Here is a 26,211-nt window from a genome sequence, read left to right on the forward strand (position 1 = left end):
ATTATTTAAAACTATATCCTATAAACGGACTGCATGCTAAAATCTGTGCTCAAACGTGCGCAATTTTTAATAGGCATTTACGTTTCGCTGAAACGTGAAATGCTTTTGGCGGCATCATTAGCAGTTTTTGTTGAAGTTGTATGTTGTTATCTAATCAGCTCATATAAAAAACGAACAATGTCTGCATGAACAAATGAAAATTTATGATGCAGTTGCACTGTACTGAACAACGCTCTCTTATTTAAATGAGTGAATAGCTCAGTTTCAGAGAAAGTAAGAAGGTTCTGAGAAAACACCTCGTTTAACGCACAAAAGCATTTCAAAAATCATAAATAAAAATGTACGTGCTCAGTAGGGCCACGTAAAAGACGGTGGTACGCAGGAAAAGTGTACAGAAGTAAAAATAACTACTGTTTTTTATTGCAGCGTGGAGGCAACATATACCGGGGTTTTTTCATTCGATCATTGTTTGAAAGCTGAAAGTTGACAACAACGTGAAAAGCACGAAGCACGAAAAGGCGATGCAATGACAGGGAGCGTGATATATGAGGGCTAGCGCACCGAGTGGCGTCGCAAAAAATTGTGGTAACGTGTGGCCTCTCACGTGGGACAGATAGAATTCGTACTCTCTGCAATAATTTCGTCAGGCACTCGAAGGTGTGCTCCATTTTCCGGCTTTCTTTGTCAACGCACCGTTCCGGCAAGATCATAGCCTGCTTTCTACACAGAATGGTGGTGGCGAAAAACATAGTTATCTTTCTGGAAGCGCCACATTCACCGGCGTATATCAAAAACGTCGCTGTCGTCAGAGACATATCCATTCGTTATTTCGCATGAAATATATGCGCAAAAAAATTCATGTCATCCCCACGAAGTGAATGCTGATGAGTGGGGTGAAGCTCTAACGCTTATCGCTAAAATCGTGAAACATTCGCCCCACACATCATATAAAGACGTGACACGTTGTAAAAGGGTGGCGGTATATATACAATTGTCATTTTAATCATCGATGCATTTATATACAGAAGACGAGTATATAAGAGGAAATGGTGATGTGGTTTTAAGGAACTACAAGCGGTCGCATACCTTTCAAATGTGGCAGAGTGAGTGGTCTAGGAATTCGCGCCTGAAGCACGCGTCGGCTCCTCCAGACTGGTAACGATTCCTTCAGGCGCTTGGCTGCTGCATCCCACACCCGTTCCGCTTCCATGTTCACTTGTCGCCGCTTTCCTCTGCCATCGGCCTCGCGAGCTTTGAGCTCAGGTCCGCTTGCCGGCGCTTACGTAGCGCCTTTGCTTCACTGGCTCTCAGAGCCAGGTTCACTTGCGGATGAGTCCTCTTCGCTTCAGCCTTCCGGAATCTCTCCGCAGCGCCTTGGCAGCGAGCAGGCATTGCTGCTGCCTTGCAAACCCGTGGGGCTCATTCGCCTCTGGAGTGATAAATAGCTAACGAGTACGTCAAGTGTGCAGTGGAGTGTGTGGAGCCGGGGAGTGCAAGTTTGCGCAGCGCCGCATTGAGACAGGAAAGCGAAGGAGAAGCCCTCGCAATGCGAGCTACACAGCTCAATGTGTGGTGGAAGTCATGTGCTTTTCCAGGGGGCTGTGGGATTAGTTGGGCACGCCGTCGTCTCGTGTCCTCTGCAGCACCACGCGTATGACTACGCTGTTTATAGCGGCTGGAGTTCTGAATGTGAAATGTAATGCAGATATTCCACTTCAAAGTTGATTCTATGTGTAAGAAACCTACAGTGATGATTGGTCGTCTTGGTTGCGAGTTTACATCATATCGCTTGAGGTCGAAAGTGGTTGTTAAGATGGCTCACGACCACCTCTCAGAAAAAAGGTTGGCGCCACAGCCTTGTTGTGTTATTTCGGAACTGTGTTGTTGCCTGCCTCAACGAAGGAAGTGTAGGATTACTTGACGAGAACGGCAGTGTCTATGGCTCCTAACACGAGAGGTGGTGGTGAGTCGTTCTTTAGTATGACGATCAAAACAATCGAAAAGCAAGTGGTGGCCCACTGTTCTCTAGCTCCAGCAAGAGCAGCTCAGCCCCTAAAATTCCAGGCATACTGTCTTGATGGTGGCCATGTTTTTACTAGTAACGTAAATAATGGCATACTTCGTCCGCAACTATGACAAACATAGGGCAAAAGAACACACGACGAAAAGCAAAGTTGTGTGTTCTTTTGCTCTGTGTTTGTGATGTTTGTGGCCAAATTATGTCATAAAACAAGTGCCAACGAGGCCAACAATACGTCTAGTAACGTGGTGTTGCATCGCTTCTCCCCTGGCGCACTAGTTCTACATAAACTACGAGCTGCATTTTCTCCGTTGTGAGAAGCATGACTTTGTAATTTCACCTTATGAAGTATCAAATTTGTGTATCAATAGAGCAACAAGAAAGAACGGCCTGTTTTGTTTCAAAGCAGAAAAAATTGGCCCCATATCGGCATCTTAATCTGCAAATGTCGTCGAAAGACGATGGTCTTGCGTGTGGACAGAGTGAGCAAAACATTTATTTGATGTTCTGCGCAAGAAAATCGGTTAATGGTATTTCGAAAGCGCTGCGTTAGAGTGCCTCGAGCGTGCAGCACATGCGAATGAACGCATCAAGTCACGTCGCACGTGAGACATGAGCACAATCTAGCAGTTTCCTTGGAAAGCGAAGCGCGTGGCTCCGAGACGGGCATGCGCGCCCGTCGCAGAGGCGATAAGGTGTAGAACGCAAGGCAACAGGTAGATGCCACCGGCATCTCATCTTAGCAAAGCGTTTAAAGCACTCGCCTTTTCGTGCAAGCGTTGCATGGTCAACGCAGCGTTATAAGCGCTACGGTTCCTAAAAGTACTTATGTGTGCATTTTCTAGTAAAACACACACATGCAGAATATGTACGTTGTGGCATGGTGCCCTAGAAATGCGCAGTAATTGCTTTTTAATTGAAATTTGCACAAGTATGAATGCTGAATTTTGAGTAACATTGGTGGGTGCTGCGGATGGGGTCGGCCGTTTCAAGTACTCGATGTCGTTAGGAGTGGACAAACAGACAAATGTACAGACAGACAGATAGACCAAAATTTTTGCACCGGAGGTCCCGAAGAAAGACTATCGTCTTTAAAATATTGACTTCCAGTCCACGCTGCGAAGGTTATTCACCGCGCAAGTTCTGGTATTATCTGATCCTATGGACCAATTTAACAGATAACAACGATATAGCAACCAACTAAAAAAAATTGACGGTAAGTATTTTATGTGCACTTCGTCATAGCATTACATTGTTGAAACAATATTGAGCCTTGAGTTGCGAAAAATTTTGTCCCACACACCGGTGTACTTAAAAAAATCGAAAATGAACGCAAATCAACTGCCTCAACTCGCCGTCTTCCTGCCATAACGATGACTTTTTTTTGACCTCATCTTTATTTTGCGCCACATTTCAAGCACGAATGTGTAATGACGTCCCTGCCTGCTTCGTATGCTACAACCGCGGCTTCGTGGCATTATACGAACGCACCTCGTCGTCTGTAAAGCGGTTTCAATACTTGATCTGTGCTCTGCTTTCATAAACGACTCTGTCATCCAGGTGCGATTTCATGTAAACAATGAGCCCAGAGTAGGGGATCGTTTCAGCGTGAAAACAGGCCTCAATTCGTCATGCGGGTCGACATTCTTGTGTATTTCATGCAGTTTCGTCCTCAAACGAGCTCGCTGTGAGAACGCTGGGCTTGTCTTCTATCGGGGAGACGGGGACTTTCGACAGCGTACGCGCGGTCGCATTCAGCCACGGACTGGTGCGTCTTGTTTCTACTGAGCGACCACAGCGATTAACGAGAGCTCTTTCGGTGCGCGTGTCGTATTCTCTACACCTGCAGTAAGTGTCGCAAATGACTTGGTGAGCGCAGGATGTCGGAGAATTGTTTTCGGCAGGGCGACGTACACTGTGGCACAATCAGACTTCGGTTTTAATTAAAGGCGGTCGCAAAGAGCCTTCCTGCGTGTGGCGTTAATTAGCCGCGCCGAAACAGTTTAAATTAGAAGAAAACGAAAGCTTGTTTGTTTGCGCAGAAAGGAGGGGCAGATATCCCCGAAGTTGCCGAATTTTAAAGCGCAAGGGTATTAAACCACTTCGAAGAGATTGTAGTAGAAAAAGCAATCTACGTTCTTGAGTTCTTGAGGCAGGCCACTAGAGGCTAAAGGCGAACCTTTTCTTCCTTGAATTCGAACATCTGAGTCTAGAAATAAAATAACTGGGAAGGCAGCATTTGTTGCCCTCTTGAGAGTTCGTTTAGCAATGACGTGCTCAGCGCTGCGGTTGATGCATAAGTGTTCTCTTTCTTAAACGATAACAACCATGCGATCGTATACTTACCAAAATACGTACAATTGCACTGGTAGATATATGATTCGTGCGCATGCGAGAAAGCGTGGTGCCATAAAATACGAAATGTTGAGTTGAGCGTTAGTCACACTAGGGTGGCTTGGTTAACCGTGAACGAGATGGAAAATGTGCACGTCTTCAGGGCGCTTTTTGAAGTACCATAACTTTTAATATTCTGTCCTCTTCACTAAGTATATAAATAAAACATATTACATTACAAATCAGGCTCTCTGGTGACTTTAGTTGTGGTAACTATAAATATTGCTACGTGCTAGTTCACGGAGTTGAATAAGACAAAGCATATAGACCGGCGCGAGCTAATCTCTGTGGGTGGCGCTGCTCGCTTAACCGGCTGAAATGACACCTGTGACGACCCCTCTGAGTCGGTCTCCTTTTCGTAGCATTTTTGATGGAGTTGTGCGATCCCCGTCCTCGCCACGGAACTGTGAAGAGGACGCTTCCTCACGGCTTTCAACATGACCAGTCAAGACTCGGCTACATCCTCTCCGGTCGCCCACCCTTCTGTCCGGCCTGTCAAACCAGCACCAGCAACAACTTTTGTGACCCGCTTGCCGCCCTCAAAGACCCTGGCGTGTTCTCCAGCCGCGTGGGTTCCAACGTCGACCAGTGGCTACGCCTCTACGAACGCGTAAGCGCCACTTACAGGTGGGATCCCACACTTATGCTAGGAAACGTCATCTTTTACCTTGACGGAATTCCTCGTGTTTGGTTCGGCAACCACGAGCATGAGATTACAAGCTGGGACAGCTTCAAGGAAAAAGAACGTGAGCTTTGGTAACTCCTACGGTGGTCGTGAAGCTGCGAAGAATGAGTTATCGACTCGCGCACAATCTTCCACGGAGCCCTACACCAGTTACATTTAGGCTGTCCTCTCACTATGCCGCCAAGCTAACGAAGACATGTCTGAGCCTGACAAAGCTGCGCATATTCTAAAGCGCATCGCCGACGAAGCGTTCAACCTGTTGCAATTCAACAATGTGTCATCTGTTGATGCGATTATTCAAGAATTCCGCCGGTTCCAACAAGCTAAAAGCAGGCGCATCTCCTATCAGTTCCAGCGCCTTCCGAACAACGCTGTGACGTTCTCGTGTCTCGACACATATCATCCACCAGACACCTGTGACAACTTGACACGACTCGTCAGTCGGGAACTTGAACCGGCTGCTATAGCAAAGGTGGGACCAGCCTCACCTGACCCCTCTCATCCAATAACGTTGCCCCTCATTCAACCAGTCGTCCGGCAGGAAATCGCCAGCTTGAGAATTTACTCTATTTCACCGCCCCCTCGCACCGACTTCCAGCCTCAATAAACGCCTGCACGTCCCTTCCCGACCGGCTCTCCCTCAACGTTCCGTAATCCGTCCGCATGGCGAACACACGATGACAAGCCGATCTGCTTCTCCTGTTACTGAATCGGGCACATTTCTCGCCATTGCAGAAGTCGCTTGGGTTTTCCTGCACAAGCTTCATTTCGCCCCTTCCGTACTCGTCCTACCTCTCGCCATGAGACCAGCCATGGCCATTTTGCCCAGGAACTTCCTACTGAACACTGCAACTCCTGCTCTCCATCACCCCCCCCCCCCCCAACGTCGCCAGTCTTGTTCTCCAAAGCCCCACCGACCGTCTTCCCCCGCCTTTTCACGAGGTTCCCCGACGAAAAACTGAGTGCTGCAGCCCCAGGGTTGGTACAACATAGCTATAGGGCTGACAGAAAATCTTCTCTTGACGATACAGACAAAGCGGTACCTTATAGACCTACAAGTAGACGGCGTACATGTCACTGTTCTTGTCGACACCGGCGCTCAACTTTCCGTGATGACGAGTGATTTTCGCCGCAAGCTCAAGAAGGCTCTCACACCTGCGACTACTCAGTTTATCCTTGTTGCGGATGGTGGTATAGCATCTATCGTTGGAATGTCCTCCGCTCGTGTACGCATTGCAGATCGACAAACAGTTGTTCTTTTCACCGTTCTTGATAAATGCCTCACGACGTAATCTTAGGCCTCAAGTTCCTGTCCGTGCATTCGGCCCTCATGTACTGTCCGACCAGTACGCTCAGTCTTCCCTCAACAGGACCTCTTGTACAACGGCCGAGTCGCCTCTGCACAACGGGATATGCGCGCCTCCCTTTACAGACAGTGATCTGCGTAGAGCTCGTCTGAATACCACCAGTTCCCGACGGTGACTATGTTCTGACCCCGATCACTGATGTTCTCATAAACCACGGCATTACATTACCGCACACCATTCTGTGCGTCGCAGGAAATTCTACTTGCCTCCCAGTTGTCAACTTTAGCTTGACACCTCAAGTGCTGCCACAATGAATCTTTTTGGCGTTGCTCTGCACCTTAGAAGACAAAGCGGTAGATGCTTTCACGATGGCCGCTCCTTCTGACCCCCCCCCCGCTCAACATCAATCTGACACTTGCTCCGACAGCGCTATTACGTCATTGATCACTTCCAACTTAACGCCGCAGCAGACTGACAAGCTCCACCGGGTTCTGCTGTCCTACATCGACGTTTTTGATCTCAACGGCCATCAGTTGGGGAAGGCTACTGGTATGACCCACCACATAAACACTGGTAATGAGCATCCTACGCATAGGCGTCCATATCAGGTGTCGGCAGCCGAGCGTCACATCATCCAAAGTGAGGTCGACAAAATGCTCGCCAATACATCATTGAGCCAGCGGCGATAGCGTAGTGGTTAGAACATCCGCCTCGCATGCAAGAGGTCCGTGGTTCAAATCGCGGTGCCGCGCAGTTCCTAACCGGATTAAAAAAATAAAAAATTCGCGTGTTGATGGAACTGCTTCAAGAGGCCTGGGGTGCGGCCTCACCGGTAACCACCGCCGGGAACGCACTCCCTCACAAGAGAAGGATTGGCCACCCTGGTGCAGTATCTGGCCACTAACTCCCACATGCATACGTCAAATAACTCACGGCTTTCAGTCCCCAGCAGCTGCGAAGCAACTGACCACGGCGGCGGTCAGATCTGCAACGCAGCAGAGGGTGCTAAGAATCTCTGGATCTGGACAGGCCGCCATTGGAACCTGAACTTGGCAACGTTTAACGCTAGAACCTTATCTAGTGAGGGAAGTCTAGCTGCACTATTCGAGGAGCTAGAGGGTGTTAAATGGGATATAATAAGGCTCAGTGAGGTCAGGAGGACAGATGAGGCCTATACGGTGCTACACAATGGGCACGTTCTTTGCTATCGGGGCTTGGCTGACAGAAGAGAACTGGGAGTGGGGTTCCTAATTCACAGAAACATAGCTGACAACATGGAGGAATACTATATCATTAATGAAAGGGTGGTAGGTATCGTATTTAAACTGAATAAAAGATACAAGATGAAGGTAGTACAGGCTTACGCGCCTACATCCAGCCATGATGACGCTTCAGTTGAAAGCTTCTATGAAGACGTGGAATCGGCAATGAGTAAGGTAAAAACACAGTATACTATAGTGATGGGTGACTTTAATGCAAAGGTAGGGAAGAAGCAGGCTGGAGACCAGGCAGTAGGAGATTATGGCATCGGCACTAGAAACGCCAGAGGAGAGCTACTAGTAGAATTCGCAGAACACAATAATTTCCGGATTTTTAATACCTTCTACCAAAAAGGAAAAAACTGCAAGTGGACATGAAGGAGCCCTAATGGCGAAAATAAGAATGAAATAGACTTTATAATCAGTGCACAGCCAGGAATCATGCAAAATGTGGAAGTGGTTGGCAAGGTACGATGCAGTGTCCATAGAATGGTACGGTGTCGAATTCGCCTAGACTTGAAGAACGAACGACAGAAACTGATACGCAAGAAGCCAATCAATGAGCTAGCACTGAGAAGGAAAGTACAGGAATTCAGAGTGTCGCTGCAGAACAGGTACTCGGCTCTTAGTGAGGAAACCAACCTTAGCGTAGATACAATGATTGATAATCTGACGAGTATCTTTACGGAGTGTGCAGAGGAAGTTGGAGGTAGGGTAGTTAGATAGGATACTGGCAAGCTTTCCCAGGAAACAAAGAACCTAATTAAGAGGCGTCAAATCATGAATGTGTCAAGTACAACAGACAAAATAGAACTGGCAGAGCTTTCGAAGTTGATTAATAGACGTAAGGTATGCGATGTAAGAAGGTATAACATGGAGAGAATTGAACACGCTCTCACAAACGGAGGAAGCGTCAAAGCAGTGAAGAGGAAATTTGGGATAGGCAAAAGTCGGATGTATGCACTAAGGGACAAAGAAGGCAAAATAACTACCAATATGGTTAGGATAGTTGAAATAGCGGAGGAGTTTTACAGAGATCTCGACAGTAGCCGAGGCAACAACGACCTTAATACTATAAGAACTAACAGTAACCAAGATGACACCCCACCATTAATGATAGTAGAAGTCAGAAAAGCTTTGGAGAGTATGAAAGAGGCAAAGCTACTGGTGAGGATCAGGTAACATCAGATTTGCTGAAAGATGGAGGACAGATTGTGTTAGAAAAATTAGCCACCCTGTTTACGAGGTGTCACCTGACGGGAAGAGTACCAGAGTCTTGGAAGAACGCTAACATCATCTTAATACATAAGAAAGGAGTTGACAAGGACTTGAATTATAGGCCGATCAGCTTGCTCTCTGTAGTATACAAGCTATTTACAAAGGTAAAGAAAACATTAGAATTCAATCAACCAAAGGAACAAGCAGGATTTCGAACAGGCTACTCAACAATCGACCACATTCATACTATCAATCAGGTAATAGAGAAATGCTCAGAATATAACCAACCACTATACATAGCCTTCATAGATTACGAGAAGGCGTTTGATTCAGTAGAAATATCAGCCGTCATGCAGACACTGCGGAATCAGGGTGTCGACGAAGTATATATAAACATCCTGGAAGAAATCTACAGGAGATCAACTGCTACCATAGTTATTCATAAAGAAAGCAACAGAATACCAATCAGGAAGGGTGTAAGGCAGGGGGACACAATCTCCCTAATGCTATTGAGCGCCTGCTTACAGGAGGTTTTCAGAAGCCTAGAATGGGAAAAGTTAAGGATAAGAGTTAATGGAGAACACCTTAGTAACCTGCGCTTCGCCGATGACATTGCATTGCTGAGTAACTCAGGGGACGAATTGGAACTCACGATTACGGAGTAAGACAAGGAGAGCAGAAAGGTGGGTCTTAAAATTAATCTCCAGAAAACGAAAGTAATGTACAACAACTTCGGAAAGGAGCAGTGCTTCGAGATAGGTAACAGTGCACTTGAAGTTGCAAAAGACTATGTCTACTTAGGGCAGGTAATAACCGCAGAACTGGACCACGAGCATGAAGTAACTAGAAGAATAAGAATGGGGTGGAGCGCATTCGGCTAGCACTGTCAAATGATGACAAGTATATTGCCACTATCTCTCAAGAGGAAGGTATATAAAAGCTGCATCTTGCCGGTACTTAGCTACGGAGCAGAAACCTGGAGACTTACAAAGAGGGTTCAGCTTAAATTGAGGACGACGCAGCGAGCAATGGAAAGAAAAATGGTAGGTGTAACCTTAAAAGACAAGAAGAGAGCAGAGTCGATTAAGGGACAAACTGGGAATAATAATATCATAGTTGAAATAAATAAGAGGAAATGGACATGGGCTGGGCATGTAGCGCGTAGACAGGATAACCGCTGGTCATTAAGGGTAACTAACTGGATTCCCAGAGAAGGGAAGCGGGTTAGGGGGAGACAGTAGGTTAGGTGGGCAGATGAGAATAAGAACTTCGCGGATATAAATTGACAGCAGCAAGCACAGGACCAGGTTAACTGGTGGAACATCGGAGAGGCCTTTGTCCTGCAGTGGACGTCGTCAGGCTGATGATGATGTTGATGACATCATTGAGCCATCCTGCAGTCCTTGGCCTTCTCCTGTAGTGCTATCCTACAATGAAGACGGTGCATGGCATTTCTGCGTTGTTTACCGACACCTAAACAAAATTACCAGAAAAAGACGTGTACCCTCTGGCACAAATAGATGATGCACTTGATTGCCTCTATGGGTCCCACTATTTTTCCTCTGTAGACCTTCGTTCCTTCTACTGGCAGATAGAGGTGGATGAAATGGCCCGCGAAAAGACGACATTCATCACCCCCGATGGCCTATTTCAGTTCAAGGTCATGCCCTATGGCCTTTGTCACGCTCCAGCCAACTTCGAACGGATGATGGACTCCCTGCTCAAAGGATTCAAATGGTGCATCTGTTTGTGCTACTTGGACGACGTCATCGTCTTTTCACAAACATTTTAAACTCATATAGAGCACCTCTCAGCCATCTTAGGCAAGTTCCGTCACGCTGGCCTGCAGCTCAACTTGTGCAAATTTCACTTTGAATGCCATGAAATCACAGTACCTGGCCATTTAGTTGACGCCAATGGTCTACAACCAGATCCGGCCAAAATCAGCGCCGGCATAAGCTTTCCTGTACTGCGACCTGCGAAGACTTTACGCAGCTTTATCGGACTATGTTCCTACTTCCGACGCTTCGTGCAAATATTTGCACACATAGCGAGGCCGCTTACGCAGCTCCTCAAGAAAGACGTCCAGTTTTTATGGGGCTCCAAAGAGGCTTCTGCGTTCTCGGCTCTCATTGCTCTTCCCACTACTCCTCCAATTTTGGCACACTTCAACCCTGCTGCCCCTACAGAAACCATACATAGGCAAGTGGACATGGCATTGGTGCAGTGCTGACTCAGGAACAACATGGCCATGATTGCGTTATTGCATATGCCAGCCACCTCCTATCCGCCCATGAATGTAACTATTCGATCACAGAGCGTGAGTGCTTGGCTCTTGTATGGGCGGTGCCGAAATGCCAACCTTATCTATAAGGACGCCTATTTTTGGTAACTACCAACCACCACGCTTTCTGCTGGCTCCCCTTTGAAAGATCCATTTGTCCGCCTTGATCACTGGGCTTTCCGCCTGCAAGAGTTTTCATATTTGGTGGTCTACAAATCAGGCCGCCTACACCATGACACCGATTGCCTCTCCCGGTACCCTGTCATGATCCTGAGGACACTGACGAGCCCACGGAGAACTGTATCTTGTTAGTGTTCGATTTCCTTAATATTGGGAAGAACAGAAGCGTGATCTAGTGCTGCTTGACATCATCAGCCGTAAGGAATCCTTCTCAAATGATGCTTCCGTCTGCTACATTGTCATTCAAAAGGGTGTGCTATACCGCCGAAATTTCGGACCAGTCGGGCCTGACCTTCTGATGGTTGTACCTAAGCACTTCCACCGCTGTGTTCTCACCGAAATTCACGACGCTCCCACAGCTGCACACCTTGGCGAATCCCGCACGTACGAGCGTGTCCAGCGCCGTTTCTTCTGGCCAGGCATTGCTCGCTCAGTACGCCAATACGTCGCCACGTGTCACCTATACTAACGTCGTAAAACACCGTCGCTGCTACCCGCTGGCCATCTTCAACCAATCGACATACCCGCGGAACCATTTTGCCGTGTTGCGTTAAACATGCTTTGTCCTTTTCTCACATCAACATTCTGAAACAAATAGATGGCCGTGATTACAGACGACGCTACATGCTACGCTCATACGTGAGCTCTACCGACCTTCTGTGCAATCGACGCCACTGACTTTTTTCTTACGGTACGTTATATTGATTCACGGTGGTGCGAGACTACTCCTCACAGACCCTGGCCGTACATATCTATCCCAAGTCATCGCCGACATTCTGCGTTCTTGTTCTACGCAACACACACTGACAACCGCCTACCACCCGAAACAAACACCCTCACGGAACGATTTAACCGTGCTCTTAACAAATATGCTCGCTATGTAGGTGTCACCCGACCACCGACACTGGGACCTTGCCTTACGCTACGCATTTTTCGCATATAATTCATCCCGTCACGACACAGCGGGCGTTTCGCCGTTGTACTCTGTATACGGAAGAGAGCCCACTTTACCACTGGACTAAGTCATCTCAGCTCACACCTCGTCCACCGGCGAGTATGCCCGTGACGCGATTGCGCTAGCCGATCATGCCCGTCAGCTCACTCGTGCTCGGCTGATGGCGTCGCAAACCAACCAATGCAGTCGGTACGATGCGGAACATAGAAACCTACATTTCGCTCCCGGTACCCTCGTTTTACTCTGGTCCCCTCATCGTTAGCTGGGCCTATCCAAAAAAACTTTTGTCTCATTACACGGGACCCTACCAATTATTGCATCAAGTAACACCTGTCACCAACGAGATTAGCCCCATCTGTCCATCATCATCTACTATGCGGCCCAGTCATATCGGACACGTCTCGCGGATCAAGCCCTACAAGAATGCGTCAAATAAGGACTATTAAAGCACCGGGACGGCGCCTCCGCCGCCGGGGGTCAAGCTACGTGCCAGTGCATGAAGATGAAGAAGACAAAGCATATATACTCCCGCGAGCTAATCTCTGTGGCTGGCGCTGCTTACTTAACCGGCTGAAAATACATCTATGACTTCCCCTCCGGGTCGTTGTCTTTCTCGTAATAATATTATCAGAGACGCCATATGAAAGGCTCCGAAAATATGGACCGCCTGCACCGAAATACCGACGCGCAGCTGAATGGGAGTGCACAAGCATCTAGAATTTTGCGTAATTTAATTGGACCCCGCGCGTCCGGGATTAAATCCGAAGACCTGCGGAGCAGCAGTCGAGTGCTGTAACCACTACGACACTGTGGCAAGTTGATGCGGTAAAATAGCAGTCAAGAGTTAACGTTGGTCGTTGATTTCCATACAATTTCCACTAAGCATGTCGAATTGATCAAGACATGGTCAAGCCCGCCTACATTAACCTAAAATGTATACACCGTTTAATCACGCTGTTTGAGGACAACGATATAGAACTTGGAGATTCCCCGCATACCCCGCCTCTCCTAAGAAAAAAAAACAGCCCGGTGATGCCACGAGGTTGTGTCGAAGCCTGCTGTCGTCAGGATTAGACACAACCACTACGCCACGACAACGTCGCAAACACACTTAGTGATAACAGCATATCTTAATCCCACACAAATTTGCCAGATACCCTTTCGCCTTTTTTTTTCTGTCATTACTATCACCCAGGGAAGTGGAAAATATAATGGCTTGCCACGCTCGCAAAGACCACAAGAATTACACACTGCGCTAAGTGTACGACCAATGGTGACATGTCGTGGACTTACCTCATTAGTGTCTAACGAGCGCGCATTCAGAGCCGAGTATCGTCGATTGAAGGTTCTTGGACGCAGCCAGGCACTCAGAAGAACACGAACATGGCACAAACTTCAACAACACAGCGCCGACGTTCGGCGGTGTCATACGCGCACCACACAACAAAGTTTCAACAAACAGTTTCCGAGAGTCGATATATGTTGCCATCCGACGTTACTACTTTTTTCTTGCGATGGGTTAAGCTCGGTTCAAAGTGTTTTCAATGCGGAGCATTTCTTAGTCGCACGATGCCACGTTTCGGCGTCAGCAGCGACACCAGGGCGCCATCCACACCCAAATTGCGCATGCTCTAGTCTCGCGCCGGCCCAAGAAGGCACCCGCAAAGCTGCCGATCAGCTCTCCCTCTCTCTCCTCGCAAGGCCAATGCAGGCAGCGTATGCTAGTTAGAAAAGAAAGACTGCCCATGGTGCACAACTGTGCACTGACCTCTGGATCGTGCGTTCGAACTTCAGTCAAGGGCGTCATTACTTGGGTTTAGCTTAACGTTGAAGGCAGCGCTTTTTCTTCATTCAATAAAAAAGTATAATAACGACGAAATAACAATTAGGCATTCTAAAACCATACAAAACTACACAACATTCACGCGATACCCCCACCACTCTGCGACGCATTTAATCCAGTTCCCCTTGTGGGAAGACGCGGGTGGCATTATCTTGTTTCATTGACGGGTGCTAACTAATAAATGTTTTCGTTAGACTGACCACATTTCGAAGCACAAACAACAAAATACAGCAGCGTGACCCAGGGCAGCTAGCAACGGCCGTCTAGATTGCAACGGGTTGTATTGCCTTATATTGGATGTGCCGGCTTCACCAGGTGTGACCTTCTACAACTACGAAGCATCGAACAACAATGCCATTGCCGTTAGGAAATAGACGTAACAGATCTATGGGCAGATACTGAGTCTGACAAACATTTACAGACACTACTCCTGCGTTGCGAGTGGTACGGTGCGCTGTGTCGCTCAGCTTGGCACTCATGTCACGGAGGCTATACATTGGTTTCTTGTAATAATCAAGAACGTCATATACCCCTTGTTAGAAACAGTTTCGAAAATAAGTTTTTTGACAACGCAGCTGGCAAAATAAGTAAAGTAAATATTCCAGGCGTCCAGAAACTCCAACACAGCCAGCTTAGGATGCTTGGTCCTCTTCAGAGGGGCGTGATTAGTAAATAAAAAATCACCGTCATATCCACAGATAGAATGATGGCGAGTGGGGCGAAGCATACATTCATAACTTCGTCAACCCGTGCTTCCAATCGTCCGTCTGTGCATCCGAATGAACGTACGCATGGACAGATGGATGGACGCACAAATACACAGACGCACGGACGGACGGAAGCTAGAACGAACAGACGGAAGGGTGGCCAGAAGCACGGACACACGCACTGACGTATGCAATCATGCACGGACAGACAGATGGACGTACGCATGAACGGGCGGCCAGAAAACACGGACGGACGGGAGAACGGACGGTCGGAAAGACGGATTGACGGATGGACGCCTCGCCCCACTCATCATCATTCGCTCTGTGGATATTCTGTGAAAACTACCAATGACATCTAGTTATATTACAGGGGACGTATACACGCAACGCCGACTATTTGAAGGCATGATTTACAGGTGGCTGCATACTACATACGGACGAGGCAACTATCCACGGCCTAAGGAGCTTCCTCCTTAAAAATTTACGATGGTAGCGTAAGCTTCTGATTTGACATAATTGAAAGACATTGTAATGATAGCTGAGAAGAGGGGTTCATCTTAACGTGCTGTGGCTAAAACAATACTTTTTCAAATTTATCTTCGTTCTTGAGGCAGTTCTTGTAGCGGCAGGCCATGAGCTCAATTGACTGCTCTCGGCCAAACAACTGGTGCGGCGCTTTTCACCTTCGGAAGAAAATAAATTATTTTTTATAAAAAGCAAGTATACTATAGAGCGAAAGCGTAGGAAACTTTCGAATGAGTCGACATTCAAACTATGCTTGGCCCTGAGGCTGATGCACCACATCAAATGTGCTGCATTCCATCATATTTTTCGATTGTCGTCGATAGCATACGAAGGAAGCGCTTTATAATGATGCCATGCAGTCGATGCAGTTTACGAACATACGCATAGGTGTCTGCATGGGGGGGGGGGGGTGAGCAGGACAGGAACGGACGTCTGTCAAAGTCACTTGAGAGGGCAGGGGGCGCAAAGTGGGCCTAATACATCAGCAATAGGGGTAGTTGCACTTTGCTTTCGCAATCCCCCCCCGCCATTCTAAAAGGGAACGGTGCTCACACATATGATGATGAAATTGTACGTTGTTCGTTGACACAATGAACTTTGATGTTTACTTTGAAAGACGCTTTCATCGATATAACCGTGCTGGGGAACTTGACTGACCATGGACGCCGCACTTCGTCAGCGAGACAATATGCATCCGCTATTCATCAGTGACGCCGCGAAGGGGTTAGGTGATATATGGTACCAACTTGAGAAATAGACAAACATGGTTCATCCCTCCATTAAAGGAATCGAGAAAACACAAAAGTAAAACGTGTCTTTACAGAAATAGTTCAATATACAATGATATAAAGGCTTGCGCAATGTCCATTATTGTTAGGCAGCTAGATAATATCTTAACGTCGATGCATTGACAATGACGCTTAGTTATTCTTCTACCTCTCGCAGACTAACGTGAATCATTAAAAATAATAAAACCTCTGTGGTGACAGAAGCGTGTGGCAGCTGTAGTAGTAGTGAGTGTGGAACCAGAGAAAGCGATGTGACAGCCATGAGAGCGTGACTGATTGGAAGCCGAACTTGGAATAAGGTCGCACTGCTGTGGCGCATTACAGTTATCAGACTTTACTGCCCGACCAGAGGGAAACACAACACGCGTCGTGTGTTCCCTTTAGCCCGCCGCGATTATTCGTGGGACGAACGAAAGTGGGTAACGTGTAGCCATATCCTGGCGGAAGAAAAGCGTTCTAGAGGTAGCACAGCTTTGTTCGGTATGAATGGATGCTATGAACGATGTCAATGCTCGTGGTAAGGCCGCGTACAGGTGAAGCGTTAAGACGTCAACAAAGTTGCTCTTCTGCTACTGGAAACACGATAAACGGGACGGACGCTTAGAAAGGAACCTTAGAAGAAACTTTTCACAGGAACTACTTTATGAATTACTGCACTTTGCCAACAAAGCTCTGAGAGGACAGTGGAAGATATAAAAGTCATATTTTTATAGCGTACAAAGTATGCGGTTTTGTTCAAAGCCATACAAAGTTTAGAGTATTTGTATAATAATGTTACCGGTAGGTCATTTATTTATTCGGAGTTATGGGTGAATGAGATGACACCAGCCAAACAACAACCAGCAACCGTCGTTGTCCTTCACTTTCATGCACCAAAGCTGTAACTGCTGTTCTGTATCAACCCCCCCCCCCCGCTCCGTGGTATAAGCTCCATTTCAGTGCTTGGTCTACATGCATGCGGTCGAAGGAGGGTGATAAGGCTTGAGTCGAGCTATGTGCATGATGTTGCTCGAAGCGGACGATGACAACGTCGGATCGGCTGGAACGATGTCTTGTGTAATGTCAGCCACCGTGCAAACGACGCGGTATTATCCAGTTTAGCCAGCAGTTTTTGAGAAAGACCAACGCGCCGAGTGGGTGACCACATAAGGACAAGAGAACTTGGCGAAAAGTGCCCGTTTTGATGATGAGAATTTTAGAGCTGCCTTTGGTGCTCCTGTGAGGCCTTTAGACGGTTGCAGGTGAACTGGCGTGCGTGCGCGGCTCGCACGATGGCTTCAACGGCATATTGAGTGACCGACGGCAGCAAATGTCAAAGGGTCGTATAGAACAGGCCGTATAGGCCATATAGAAGATTTCCTTCGGAGAGGTGGGGCCATTGTACCCCCTCTCTCTTTATGTGCGTCGCGGCGATTTTCGCCCTTGCGGTATTCTAGAGTGGTGCTTGATGGGTCGACAGCATTCAGGCACCACACAGAAGCTTTATTCCCATTTAGCAACGGTCACGCCGCTGAAACTTGCTTGTCACTAAACTTATCTTGCTCTATACGTGTTCACGTTTCCAGGGACCTTGCTGATGAACATCATTTTCTGCGTGTAGTTGGTTTGGCCGAAATAGCAGAGAAGCTGTCTTCGCTTCAACAGCAAACTGGTATCGGTCATATCACACGCACTCGTTTTTAACTGTACATCGCTCCCTTGCTTTTTAAATGTTTAAAAATTGTCACTTGTCCAGCCTGCCGAAGCGATGACGCCGCTTACCGGGGGCGTAGGCAGAATATTTTTTAGGCGGGGGGACAGGGGCTCGGGGAGGGCACCTGCCTCACTAGAAGTGGGGCATGAACTTGTGTGGTCGCGTGTGATTTCGGGATGCCATGGCAAATAATAAGTAGTTTGCGATGTAGGGGTGTTAAGGGACCCAATGTGCAACGGGTACACTGCTGCCACTTACCTAATTATGTTAAATGGTAAGTTGGTGCATATTCATTTTTGGAATAAACAAAAAAACGACGAAAAGACGAAAAATATAAACAGCACTATGTGCCTGCCCTCTAACTTTGTCTTCGTTTGTTGTGCGCTTTTTCCTGCAAATTATCAATACAGACCCAGAAAATTGTACAAAGTGCAGCGTCTAAGAACAAAATAACCAAAGGTCAATTTAGAAAAGTAGCATTTTATTGTGCAAACAACTGCACTTCTCTAAAGGCAGCACTCGCAGTACAACTACAACGTCTACCACATACTGTGGTCGTCGAAGATCAGGCACATGAGTACGAAATCTGCTACGGGATCGCGCTTTACGCGCAACACAGCATCTCGTCACAATCTCGTCCTGTACGTCGTCACTTTCCAAAAAAAGAGTAGCACATACCGGAGGGCGAGTATGTGCACTGGGATGTGGGTATGTGAGAATGATGACAGGCATTTTATATCTACTCACCCACTCCGAGAACACACACGGGTAACTTCAACGCTTGAGCTTTAAGAAAACCTGCCTTAGACGGCGTTCACCGAATCAATGCGAACAGTAAATGTCAGTGTCCTAGCTGTAAATGTCACTGTCCCAGTAAGTCGGTGTAAATGTCAGTGTACCAGTAAATGTCAGTGTCCCAGTAATTGTCAGTGTCCCAACCAAGTATCCTACACAGAGCCACATCAGGTCTCGAGTATACTTTTCGAATAGGCCTAATGTTCATCATCATCATCACCAGCCTGACTACGTTCACTGCAGAACAAAGGCCTTTCCAATGTTCCGCCAATTCACCAGGTCCTGTGTTTGTTGCTACCAATATATACCCGCGAACTTCTTGATCTCATCTGCCCACCAAACCTTCTGTCCTCCCTAACCCGCTTGCCTTCTCTGGGAATCCAGTTTGTTACCCTAATGACCAGCGGTTATCCTGTCTACGCGCTACATGCCCGGCCCATGTCCATTTCCTCTTATTGATTTCAACTATTATATCCTTAACCCCCGTTTGTTCCCCTAATCCACTCTGCTCTCTTCTTGTCTCTTAAGGTTACACTTACCATTTTTTTTCCATTGTTCGCTACGTCGTCCTCAATTTAAGCTGAACCCGCTTAGTGAGTCTCCAGGTTTCTGCTCCGTAGCTAAGTACCGACAAGATACAGCTATTATACACCTTCCTCTTGAGGGATATTGGCAAAAAACAGTAGCAAATACCGGCCCTATTGTTCGTGTACCGTCAATTGTGGGTGCAGTACTGGCTATTTACTTTTATAAATATTACATATGCACTCCTATAATACCTCCGTCATATCGGGTTAACGTAAATTGTAGTTAGGTGCCATCCGCTGAACTTGATTTGTGTAACAGTGTTGAGAGCTATCATCCTCACGCGCACCAGCACAAACACCAGCGCTTCATATCAGCCTACCTTCTTTTGGTATTGCTAATATCCGTGTTGCTGTTGTCGTCGTTACACTACTGTAAACAACTGCTAGTATGAAACTTTTACGGCTGTTTACCGTATGTGTGCATGTGTGTTTGTACATATATTTACCACCTTTTAATAACGTCTCGGTGAATAAAATAATGAAACATATTCACCTTCCGCCTGCATACTTCGCATAACACCAATTCGTGAGGTACGTGGAATCTGCCTATTTTTTTTAAGACAAAGCATAGACACCAAAATACTGCACACATCACAATGTATGTCTGTTCTCTGCGCTTTTATACAGTTACGGTTTGCTTCTTTATATATTTGCGAGTGTGGTAAAATACAAATAATTCTGAGTAAGTTGAACCTTTCGCCCTAGAAGAACGCCACATTAGTGTATTAAAAGGCTCTGGGAAGAAAAATGGATCTCAAACAAATTCCCAGATTTGCAATTCAGATTGTTGGATATACGGCGTCCCACTGTAAGCAGACCTCACGTGGTCGTTTAACTTGCGGATGATGTCGATCTCATCAATCACGGCATTTGTGACCATATCGATGAAGGCCAACACGATGACGGCGATGAGACAGATGTCGCCAATGATCATGACGTGCTCCTATAGAAAGCGATTAGCTGCGTCCGGGCAGCTTCCAGTGTGCACGCAGTACCAGGCCTCGTGGTCGGACAGGTTCAGCACATCGCGTCCGCAGAAGATGCCCGTGTAACTTGAGTCGGCGCGGCAGCATGAAGGCGGCACCGAGCAGCGTTCGTGGCTCGGGTTGGACAGGTTACAGTGGAAGTAGCTGCTGAAACAAGGTGCTTGGATAACTAGTATACTGAGTGCAACACAACCGCGTCGTCCAATTTTCACAGCGAAGCATGGTACATCTAACCCCGCCAAGAGTTCGTCTTCATGGGAAAAACAAACAAACAAACAAAATGCCGGGCCCTTAAATCACCACCAATGGTTGCGCTTGGGTCATTTTCTGTCACTAGATGCACGTGCTGATGGCATTTTCACCTCGAACGCCAAGGAAAATAATTGGAACAAGTGAATACATGAGCTGATGAACGCCTTTTCTTTAGACTCATGTATAAATGCAACGTCATGAATAAATTTTATTCTGCGGGTGGTTTAGGGACCAGACAGCATATAAAACTATAAATACAAATGGTGTACTTTGCTTTTTTTAAAGACGGTAGTCTTTCTTGGGGACGTTCGACGGAAAAATTTTGTCCTTTCTGTCTGTACTCTTGTCAGTTTGTCCGCCCTAACGATACCTCAAATGGCACCAAACGACCTACCCCGTTCGCAGCGCCCACCAATATTGCTCAATGTTTAGCGTTCATGTTTGTGCGAACAATTGAATAGCAATTATTGCGTACATCTGAGGCGCCATAACAAGACTTTGAAGTTTGTTATGTCTGCTTTATACTAAAAGAGGCAGAACACAAGTTAGCGTTTATCGCGCTGCGCTGAAAGTGCAACGTGATGCTAAAAAGATGTTCCCAACGCTTTGCTACGATGTCATGGTGCCGGCACCTGCCCGTCGCTTTGTGTTTTACAACTTATCACCTCCGGGACTGGCGCGCACCTTTCTCCGCGGGCTGCACGCCTTCGTTTTCGAAGAATGCGTTGTGCCAGATGGCGCTCGTGTCTAACGTGCCTCGATGCGCTCATTCGCCTCCGCTGCATGCTCGAAGCACTCTAACGCAGCACCTCCAGAATAACCTTCACAGATTTTCTCGTGCAGAACGTCAAATAAACGTTTTGTTCACTCTCTCCAGACGCAAGACTATTGTCCTTCGACTATATTTGCGCTGTAACACGCAGATTTGGAACCAATTTTTGCAAAAGACATACAGCATATAGAGCTCACTGTCCATTTTTACGAAGAAAACTATATGACAATCATCAGAATCGCATACTGGATAGCAAGGTGCCTGGAAACAATGGGAACACAGACCCCATCAGACGCGTTCTCGTTGTCGTAGCTGCTTTGCCCTCCAGAGGTGGGCTTTGAATGTCGTCATAGCACCCTGCCTTCAAATGATGTCACTGCTCTCCGTCAGCTTCACAGGCGACAAAAAAAGTCAACGACAGAGCTACCGCCAAAACACGTGTGTATGAAGGGGGAAATGATGAGCACGTGTGTTGCGGAGGTGGCGGTTACACCCCGTTTCAACTGCTGTTAACCGTGCTATGGAAGGTACGTGGGCCCTCAGCCAGTCATGAGAAAGCACAGCACGAAATTTTGTGCCTACGCAAATGTTGCGTCCTTAAAACGGGTAAGTGGCTCCAACTGAGCGTAAAATTAGGCACTGCACTATTCAGCCAGAGTTATTCAATCACACCAGTTGCGAAACTGCGTTCCAAAAGCTGCACACGCAATTGGCCAATCCTACGTAAACTAGCAGACTGTCGCGTCATCTGGTGGCGGGAACGTAAAACACAAAATATAGCGGTTAATTGTTGGCTTGATGATCAACGAGTGACACGGCAATGAGTGCAGTCCAGCAATCTCAGCCAATGGCGTGCTCAAATTTTGATACACAGAGCCTATGGGCAGTTTTACAACTCGTATGAGTTTGTTATACAGCTGCAGAACTTTCACAGGCTCTATGCCTACTCATGGCCATAATATATGGACATGCGAATGAAGCGTCATCGGCAACAACAGCGCCTTGCCGTAACTGAACAGAAAATATACGAAAACAATCATAATCGACGAAAACTGCTAGTTGCTAAAAATTCTCGTTGTCATACGGTGCAGAGATACTGTGGACTATTATGGTAAAATAACAGTGTCGTCCCACTAACTGCGTGGCTGCGCAGAGTGTGTAATAATCTGCGATGAAGCCCATGTGTTTATAAAAAGCGAAGAACAATTGTCCTGAATGCGTTACACTTTTTATTGCTATACTGCAGTTTTACAGAAATTTTCTAATTAGTTTCTTCTGTTTATAACCGGAACTGTTTTCTTTACTTATGTTTCTACATATAATTTTTCTTGCTTCATTTTTATTTATTTATGACAGAATCGCCTTCTTGCAGCCAAAAGATTGTCCCACTTACTTACGTTCTAATAGTCTCGAAATTTTGAGCCCCCGGCACATAAATACATAGTGCTGTCGAATTCGATATCAGTTATGGTGGTAATTTTCCGCATCAGCGCAGTGTTGCTCCACCAAACGAACCGAAGTTGATGTAGTTTGTTTTTTAGTCTTCATTTTCCGCTTTCATAGGGGTGAAGGAATAGAAAATTTTCTTTCGTAGATTTAGGAGCTTCTGTTTAGGAACTGTGTGAAAAATTACGACACCGTCTAATATAATATCCGGCCTTGCTATTCGTCAGGTTTTACAGAAATATATAACTAGTACATCTTCTCCCCATAGACCTGCCCCACTGTCACTCTACTCGTCACATTTTCATCTGGGTAAAGTTTCGGAGCCTATACAGGTTCCTGGCCTTAACACGTTCCCCGTAAAATGAGAAACAACTCGGTTGCTTGGGGTTGAGATTAGAAGGAGGTTTTACCAAATGCTTTTGCACTACTGTTCACCTGCAATAATAAAAAAGGTGCGCACAGCATACCGTATTTAGTTTTTAGGAACAATAACCACCACATTATGTTTTTCGTGTAGTAGCATTTTCAAGCCTTTCTTAGGGATTTTAGTGGAGTGCACGACCACTTATCGCCAATATAAAGCAACAAGAGCATCGTTGTGTTATAAGCTTTGCACTTTTCACGGTTTGGAAACAGCAGTTACGGCAATCAATTAGGGACTGCAAAATGTGACACGTACATGTTATTTTCCCAGTCGCGAAAGTTCCGGTGTGTCATTCCGCAGCATTTCAGGTAGCGCTATAGTGCGTCGACCAAGTTCTCAATGTCTGGCGCATCGCGATACTGAACCACCAGCCTTTCGGATAGTGTGGTCCTTATCACGACCGTGATGCTGCCTGAAAAAATTGGTAGAATAAAACCAGGTGAAGATCCACATGTAGTTTTGCATGACTATGGGAAAATTTGTGATGAAGCACTCATGACGTTCTGACTCTAAGTTAGCATTTGAGTGCTCAGCCCATCAAAAATTGGTCCGTGTAAAAGCTGCAGGAACACAATGTCCTCAAGATTTTGAACTGAGTGTGTGATGGACAATGAGGCAGCCATACTTACGAAAACAAAACATGTGATACAGCATGTACACCAATAAAGAAAACATATATTGCAATATAAATTGCAACCGCCTGGCCCTAAGATATGGGCTGGCCCTAATATACAATGGCTCCGAGATACGTTCTTGCACTAATTGTTTATTACTCTGAAAGAGAAGTCTGTTACGATAATTTTCACATTTGACATATCTGCACGCTTCGAGTTCTAAATGTCGTCGTGATTAACCAATCCAGCCGCGGAAGCTCTACGAGCCGTGGGTGCGGTGCAATCAAAATTAAAAAAAAATATATATATGAATCGGTTCTCCTCTCGGCATGTTTCAGAAATTCATTAAGTTCGGCTTGCGGTCAACGTTTCCATCTGGTGATGCCACTCCCAAAAATTAAAAAAATGACAGCATATCCCCAAGGTGACTGATGATGAGTGGGACTCACAAATGAGAGGACGAACACACGGATGGAAGGAGGCACGCACGGACTGACGGGTAGCCACACAAACGGACGAATTGAAGCACGCACGAACAGACGCATGAACGGACACATGGACAGACGGACGGATGGACGCATGAAAGGAGTGATGCACGAATGAACGGACGCACACACGAATGGACACATGGACGGATAGATGAATGTCTGTCTGTTCACTGGTCTGTCTGTCTGTCTGTCTGTCTGTCTGTCTGTGTCCACGCGTGCTTTCATCCATCCTTGTGCCTATCCATGTGAGCATGCGTCCATGCATGGCATCGCGTTCGAGAATGCACACGGCGCGCGGGTAACACTGACGAGACGCCAGCCAAAGAATCCAAGCGCAAGCTTTTTCAACGCACCCACCACTCTGCTTCGCGATTGGGAGAAGCATTGATTGATTGATTTGTGGGGTTTAACGTCCCGAAAGTGGGAGAAGCTGGGGTGGCTACTACGACCGAAGCGATACTAACCCACACCCAAAGAAGCTTCGTCCCTAAAATAGAATTTATTTTATCTGTTTCAAGGTACGCGAGCTCGCATTTCTTTCTCCTCGCCTGGGGAGGAGAACTACTTGGCCAGGAAGAGACAAGCCTATGAAAAGAGCATAGCAATAGAAAATAGCAAAACAAGCAAGGTTCCTTTTTTGAAGATCATACGCATGTGACGTCGCTGATGCGACACCGTTTCAAAATATTCTGTCGGGTACGTGCGCGGCGAAGATTCGTACGCAGCTGGAACACCACAAATAAATGTTGGCATTTGGGTGGTTAGGGTGCTCTTTAGGATATTTCTATGCCAAAAAGTTGGCAGACCCCACGTACAGTGGAAATCGATAATAATCCAAGCACGAATGAGAAATGTTGATATGTCATTTTAAAATCACCACAAAGTTACGAGGTGGAGGTGAATGATGCCATACATGACTTCCGTGTTTTGATTACAATGTTTGGTTGTGTCGTTCACCTTCGTCATATATTTAAGTCACGTGATACCAAAAGTATTATGTGTGAAGCTAGCGAAACAGCCTTGAAAATTCTATGAGCGTGGTATGTTGCAATGTACTTAGATGACACGTGTGTCAGGAATATTATGTTTGAACCAGTCATATATTTTGCCATCCAATGACCACACCTAACACCAAATTTGGTATATGTGGAGTCATTAAAACAGCTGCGAGCACATCATGAAGGGTCCATTATACCCCAATGTAGCGTTGAAGCGCGCGCACGCTGGGCACAGTGACGCTACGTTAGCAAAACACGAGCACTCTTCAGTGTGACGTGAGGTGTGGCCGGCGTGACTAACGTCCATCGGCGCGGCTTGATGGCAACCGGCGAGAAATGTGACACGCTGCATTTCGCGTCGATGCGTTACCCAGACAACACTGTGTCTCCTTCTTTTTGTGACAGAGGAACGCCTGGCGTGCTGAAACGTGCATGCCTCAAAGCTACGCAGTGCGGCGCGCGCCTACGAATATATGGCAGGACCGGCGCCTGGCGTGGCAACACCGGCGTGGCGCGATGAAATGAACGCCGACGATCACGCGCACCGCTTCACCTCGAAATGTACTGGCGCCTTGACTTTGTCATGTAGTCATGTATTCACATGACAGGCATCTCCTGATTATCATGTTTGGATGTGTCATTTACCTATGTCGTCCGCTTGCGTCGCGTAATGCGGTGTTTGGTACGTGTGAAGCTAGCGAAACGGCCGCGAGCGCATCATGAGCGTAGCACGTAGTCATCTTGTTATTACAGGTATTTCATGTTTATCATGTTTGCGCCAGTATAAGACCTTCATCATCCATTCACGTCACGTAATGCCAAATTTGGTATAAGTGAAGCTAGTGGAACGGCCACCAGAGCATTATGAGTGTGGCATGTAGTCATGTTGTTACATGACACGCTTTTCATGTTTATCATGTTTGCACCAGTATAATACCTTCGTCATCCATTAATGTCCCGTAATACAAAACTTGGTATATGTGACGCTAAC

The sequence above is a fragment of the Rhipicephalus microplus genome, unplaced genomic scaffold (assembly GCF_043290135.1).
Source record: "Rhipicephalus microplus isolate Deutch F79 unplaced genomic scaffold, USDA_Rmic scaffold_15, whole genome shotgun sequence".
Lineage (NCBI taxonomy): Eukaryota > Metazoa > Arthropoda > Arachnida > Ixodida > Ixodidae > Rhipicephalus > Rhipicephalus microplus.